The sequence below is a fragment of the Bison bison genome, unplaced genomic scaffold (assembly GCF_000754665.1).
Source record: "Bison bison bison isolate TAMUID 2011002044 unplaced genomic scaffold, Bison_UMD1.0 scf7180017864495, whole genome shotgun sequence".
Taxonomy (NCBI): domain Eukaryota; kingdom Metazoa; phylum Chordata; class Mammalia; order Artiodactyla; family Bovidae; genus Bison; species Bison bison.
Genome location: NW_011495054.1, coordinates 13,110,671 through 13,117,774, shown reverse-complemented (window position 1 = coordinate 13,117,774; position 7,104 = coordinate 13,110,671).

The following is a 7,104-nucleotide window of genomic DNA, read 5'->3' as shown; positions in this document are numbered from 1 at the left end:
CGAGTCGCCAGTCCAGGTTCAATGCACGATGCTGGATGCTTGGGGCTGGTGCACTGGGACGGCCCAGAGGGAGGGTATGGGGAGGGAGGAGGGAGGAGGGTTCAGGATGGGGAGCACGGGTATACCTGTGGCAGATTCATTTTGATGTTGGGCAAAACTAATACAATATTGTAAAGTTTAAAAATAAAATAAAAATTAAAAAAAAAAGGCAAGAGAGTTCCAGAAAAACATCTATTTCTGCTTTATTGATTATGCCAAAGCCTTTGACTGTGTGGATCACAACAAACTGTGGAAAATTCTGAAAGAGATGGGCATACCAGACCACCTGACTTGCCTCCTGAGAAATCTGTATGCAGGTCAGGAAGCAACAGTTAGAACTGGACATGGAACAACAGACTGGTTCCCAATAGGACAAGGAGTATGTCAAGACTGTATATTGTCACTCTGCTTATTTAATTTATATGCAGAGTACATCATGAGAAACGCTGGACTGGATGAAGCACAAGCTGGAATCAAGATGGCTGGGAGAAATATCAATAACCTCAGATATGCAGATGACACCACCCTTATGGCAGAAAGTGAAGAAGAACTAAAGAGCCTCTTGATGAAAGTGAAAGAGGAGAGTGAAAAAGTTGGCTTAAAACTCAGCATTCAGAAAACTAAGATCATGGCATCTGGTCCCATCACTTTATGGCAAATAGATAGGGAAACAATGGAAACAGTGGCAGATTTTATTTTTTGGGGGCTCCAGAATCACTGCAGATGGTGACTGCAGCCATGAAATTAAAAGACACTTGCTCCTTGGAAGAAAAGCTATGACCAACCTAGACAGCATATTAAGAAGCAGAGACATTACTTTGCCAACAAAGGTCCGTCTAGTCAAAGCTATGCTTTTTCCAGTAGTCACGTATGGATGTGAGAGCTGGACTATAAAGAAAGCTGAGCACCAAAGAATTGATGCTTTTGAACTGTGGTGTTGGAGAAGACTCTTGAGAGTCCCTTGGACAGCAGGCAGATCTAACCAGTCCATCCTAAAGGAAATCAGTCCTGAATATTCATTCATTGGAAGGACTGATGCTAAAGCTGAAACTCCAATACTTTGTCCACCTGATGCGAAGAACTGACTCCTTGAAAAAGACCCTGATACTGGGAAAGATTGAAGGCGGGAGGAGAAGGGGACGACAGACGAGATGGTTGGATGGCATCACCGACTCAATGGACATGAGTTTGAGTAAACTCCAGGAGTTGGTGATGGAGAAGGAGGCCTGGCGTGCTGCAGTTCATTGGGTTGCAAAGAGTTGTACACAACTGAGCTACTGAACTGAACTAGTGTCTTGGCTGTTGTAAATACTGCTGCAATGAACACTGGCATATACGTATCCTTTCAGGTCATGTTTTTTTCTGGGTAAATGCCCAGGAGTGGAATTGCTGGATCAAATGGCAGCTCTATTTTTAGTTTTTTAGTTATTTTTAGTTTTCAGAAGGACCTTCATCCTGTTCTCCATAGGTTCTCCAATTTACATTCCCATCAACAGTGGAGGAGGGTTCCTGTTTCTCCATACTCTCTCCAGCATTTATTGTTTGTAGACTTTTTTGATAATGGCCATTCTGACGAGCAGAACAATAACACAGTTTATAAATGTTTAACTAACTCAGACATCCTTTTTAAAAAATCTTCATTAAACATTATTTTTCTGTTACAGAAGTAACACCTGTTCATTGTATCACACTCAAATACAGAAGTATGGTTTAGGATTGGGACCATGCTGTACTTACTTCCACAGGCCTGGATTTCAGAGGTTTGATAAAGTTCACTGAATGAATGAATGATTCCTGCCTTCCTTCTCCCATCTCACTATCTTCCTATTCACATTTAAAAGAAGTCAGACCCTTAAAGTTCTAGAATGTGGCTCCAGGAATCGAGTTTCAGCTGCTGTGGGAGCCAAGGAGAATCAGGCTCCATGGTGGTGGGCTGTCCAGGTCTCAGGCAGAGGGGTGCTGGGTTTCCCCTCTTCTAGGCCCCTGTCATCACGAGTCAGGCTGCAGCTTACATGAATTGAACTCTGGCAATAATTCCAAAGGTAACAAGCTTAGGGAAAATAGCAGCTCAACTACAATGTTCTGAGGAGGTTGGAGGGGCAGAAATTTCTGGGTGACAACAGCCTGTGTAGCCTCAGTTTCCTTTATGAGTCTCTTTTGCCAAGGCCCAGCCTGGGAAAAACCTGAAGTCATTAACAGTGGGATCTGGCAACATCCCAAAATACCAGGAACAAGTTCACCCTTCTGATGCTTCAAATTCTTTAGAAAACATGGGCTGACGCTGTGGAAAGGGCAAGTTACAAAACAGTCTGTACAGAGAGTACAGAGCTTTCTCTGTAACTTTATTCAGCTTCTCTGCATAGAACCAAGTTGGGGAAGGAAGGCTGTTTGGCAGTGTGTTATCTGCGGTTATCTCAGGGGGTGGGAGGAAATTATTCCCAGTGATTTTTATTTTCTTTTTGGTGTGCCTCCAAAACTTCTACAGTGAACATCTATCAGTTTTCATAATCAAGAAATCTTTAAAAAATTAAAAAAAAAAAACCAACCAGGCAGTTTGATACATGTCCTTTGTCCTGCTTGGTAAGTTTAGGACTTGTTCTAGATAGAATTAGTAAAAAGAGGAACAATCCAGCAGCCTGGTTATGGGAGACTGTGGGATTGTCTGACACATTCATTTGTTTTCCCTTGCTGTGTAACAGAAGACCACTGAGTGAGTGGCTTAGAGCAGCATATATTTATGATCTCAGTTTCCGTGGGTTGGCAGTCCAGGCACAGCTTAAATAACTCTTCTTCTCTGGGGCCCACAAGGCTACCATCAAGGTGTTGACCAGGCTGCTTTCTCATCTGGAGGCTAGAATGGGGAAGAACCTGTTTCCAAGGACACTCAGGGAGTTGGCAGATTTCACTTCCTAGGTATGTAGGACTGAGGGCCCCAGCCTCTCGCTCTTTCTTTGGTTCAAAACTGCCCTCAGCTTCTAGAGGCCAAGTGCAGTTTCTTGTCACGTGGGCTTTCCCAATATGGCCACTTCCTTCAACAAACCAGCAAGAAGAGCCTCTAGAGCAAATTTGCTAGCAAGATGTTGTGTGCATTAGTTGCTCAGTCATGTCTGACTCTTTGTAACTCTGTCCGTGGGATTCTCAAGGCAAGAATACTGGAGTGGGTTACCATTTCCTTCTCCAGGGGATATTCCCAACCTAGGGATCAAACCTGGGTATCCTGCATTGCAGGTGGATTCTTTACCATGTGAGCCACCAGGGAAGCAAGCAAAGTGTTATCTTTAAAAAAAAAATTTTTTTTTGCCACACTGCACTGTATGTGGGATCTTAGTTCCCTGACTAGGGTAGAACCTGTGTTCCCTGCATTGGAAGGGTGGAGTCTTAACTGCTGGACCACCAGGCAAGTCCCCAAGATGGGGGACTGTGTCTTATACAATGTAATACAGTCACGGAATGACATCCCATCCTTTTGGCCAGATGCCAGTGGTTAGAAGTAAATTGCAAGTCCTACCTCAGGGGGATGTCTGACTTCAGGGGAAAGGATTACCCGAAGGTGGTGTTATGAGATGAAGGTCTGTATCCCACCTCCCCAATTCATGTTGAAGACCTAACCTCCAGTGTGGCTGTGTTTGGAGATGAATTCTCAAAGGAAGTTATTAAGGTTAAATAAGGTCATAAAGGTGGGGTCCTTATCTAATAGGATTAGTGTCCTTATAAGAAAAAGCTCCAGAGATTTCTCTCCTTTCACACACACACGGAGGACAGAGCGAGAAGGCAGCCACCTGTAAGCCAGGAAGAGAGCCTCCCTAGAAGCCACATGGGCTGGTGACCCTGATCCAGGATGTCCAGCCTCCAGCACTTTGAGAGAATACATTGTGTTGTTAGAGCTGTCCAGTCCGTGGTATTGTTATGGCTGCCTGGGCCAACTTGAACTTAGCGTCAATGCCAGTGGCCACTGACCACGGTAAGGGCAACTTAAGAGTCCATCAGCCACACTTAATATTGTGAGGGTGGCTGGAATTCCAAGTAGAAATTTCAGAAGCTTCTAGTAACGTGGATATTTTTGTAAAAATACAGATTCTTCTCAGAGATCATCCTTCTGTAGACCAGTGTAGGGCCTGAGAACTTTCCATGAACCCTCCCAAGGTGATTCCAATGCTGAAGCACGTCATCCACGTTTGATGGTTTGAGTCCAACAGCTTCAAATTTCAGCCCACTTGCTGGCTATGGGACCTTAGATCAGGGACTCCTCCTTCCAGCTAATTTTCCTTCATCTGCTGAAACATGTCAAGTTATTAAAAGAAAATAAAAAACACCCTCTGGGGAATTCCCCTGGTGGTCTGATGGTTAGGACTCAGCATTTTCACTGCCATGGGATTAGGTTTGATCCCTGGGTGGGGAACTGAGATCCTGTAAGCCATATAGAGTGGCCAAAACCACCCCTGAAACAAAAAACAAGCAAACCTACCCCCTGGTGTTAGCAGCTCCTCTTCCCAGTCCAGCCTCAGCAAAAGGAGGCTAGAATGCCTTATATCCCTCTCCCCACCTGTCTAGGTCATGGAAAAGTTCGAAATCAGAAGGGGTACAAGTTTGGGGGCTGTTCAAACATGGAGGTGACTTAGGTCTTTCTTCTTCTCATGTTTCCTTTTGGGGAATGCTGAAATATATCATGGGGGCATGGAGAAGGTGAAGGTCCAGATATAGATCTGAAGTCAGCTGGGGGATGAAGTAAGGACCAGTGTTCCTGGATACCAGGAGGAAAAGCAGTCTTTGGCCAGGCTGTCCATGAGCAGGTGGAGTGGCCTCCATGGGGTGACTGCCATGCAGGGGCCTCAGTTTTCTGGCATCACAAGGACAGCATGGCTGGGAGTAGGGCTGTGTGTGGACTAGTTGACTCAAGAGAGTATTAAGTGAGCTACTGAAATGAAGTATGGGAAACTTCTTGTACTAGGTCTACAGAATATAATTCACACCAGAATCTTGTCAAATGAGAAGGTGCATGAAAACTGCAGAGCCCCGTGCTTGGTGTGTACTACGGGTTTGCTAAACAGAAGTTATTTTTCTGTTATATCAGAATCTCCTGGAGCATTTGAGTGCCTATAACACCTCTGTTCATATTGTCCACCGTCATGGGTCCCGTTCCTTTTGAAGCTGAGAGATCTGGGGTTTGAAGGATGAGGTTTGGTCCCCACAAACTGAGGGACCCTGGTTTTCCTCCTTTGTGATGGCTGGAGTACTCTGAGTATTAACTGAGCTATTAAAGGCAGAGGGCTTAGCCCCACTCCCAGCTCTAGCAAGTGCTATTACTGTGTGTTGTAATAAGGACACCAAATGGTGGCAGACTGGGCGGCAGGGATGTGTTTTAGTCTGGGAACCTGGGTGAAATATATCACCAGGTCCAGATTCCTGGGCACGTGGCCTGTGCAGTCACAGGGGCCCCATACTTCAAAGAGCCCCACGCTCAGGAGGCCCTCAAATTTGGCTCAATGCTCTGGTGTCACCATCTTGAAATTCTTCCTAAGGTTTGACAAAGGCCCCTTAATTTTTGTTTTGCACTGGGCCCCATAATTATATAGCTGGTCCTGTCATATTACATCTTGACTCAGGGTTCTTAGGAGCCATCTTCATGTGAAGTTTCCAAATTTCTTATATCCCTTTATCTTGTATGAGTCTTTTTCTTAAAATTAAAAAAAAAATTGGCTATGCTAGGTCTTAGTTGTGGCACGCAGGATCTTTGATTTTCACTGTGGCATGCAAATTCTTCATTGCGGCGTGTGGGATCCAGTTGCCTGAACAGGGATCGAACCTGGGCCCCCTGCATTGGGAGTGAGGAGTCTTAGCTACTGGACCGCCAGGGAAGTCACTATCTTGTACGAGTCTTGATATATCTTGAGTGCCTCCTTCGATATGAAATTTCAGAAGGCAGGGGTTAGGAGAAGGTGGACACTCGAGGACTAGAAAAGGGGGAAGGAGCCAGGGCTGGAGACAGTGTTCAGGATACCCTCAGTATAGTCCTGACACGTGCAGATGGATTAAAGGATGTGGTTTCCTGTTAAGACCCATGCATGGGGCACGTGGAGGCTTGACTCGAATTTTGAGTGGAAGGTAGAGCGCAGAGTAAGAGAAGCAGGGGAGGAGGGGCACAAGCAGGTTCCACTTCTCCTTCTTAGGCTGGTAGACCCAAGGACAAGTACAGAAAGTAAAGCCAAACGTATCTAGTTATCATGAAACAGGTTCACGCAGGCGAGGCCAGGCTCTGGGGGACAGAATGCTATTACAGCAAAGCTCTTCGCCTTAAAAAGAGGGAACTCAGAGAGGTATCCAGGCAGAGAGCCATAAACACAGCCTGAGCCCTCGTTCCCTTTTTGGGTGCCCCAGGCACAAGGAAACTGCATCCCATTTGGCAAAGTGCTAAGAACAACTTGGTATCAATTTGCTTTTCGGCCCAAGCCAATGATGCCTGTTAAAGACTCGAGGTTTCTTGAAATTTTTCCAGTCACTTTTGATTATTGCAGGTTTTCCTATAGTTAGAGATAATGAAACCCCCAAAGTGGTTGAAGGGTTTGTTCTGGGTCAGGAAGTGATGGGAAGAAGATATGTAACTACCTACTTCCTCTGTAGGGCTCTTGAAGAGGGCCATCCCCTCCCATTGCCATGGAGACCCCAGCGAGGCCCTGCCTCTGGGGCTGGCTCCCTGGGCTATCAGCTCAGTGGTGGGGGTGGGCGGGCGGTGTGTGTGTGTGTCCCTGGACTCTGATTTCATGCTTGCTTTGTCGTATTCTCTTCAAAACTTGTGGTATAACACAAATGATCACACTGGAAAATGAATGTGGTAAAATACACAGAATATACTGTGGTATAATTGTGCTGGTCGTGGAGAAGTGGATATTTATTTTTAAATGTCAACTCATAGCGCACTATGAATGATGTGTTCTGACGATGGGATGTCTTGAGGACTGTTGTTGCTGTCTTTTTGTGTGCTCAGTCGTGTCTGACTCTTTGTGACCCCGTGGACTGTAGCCCATCAGGCTCCTCTGTCCATGGGGTTTCCCAGGCAAGAATACTGGA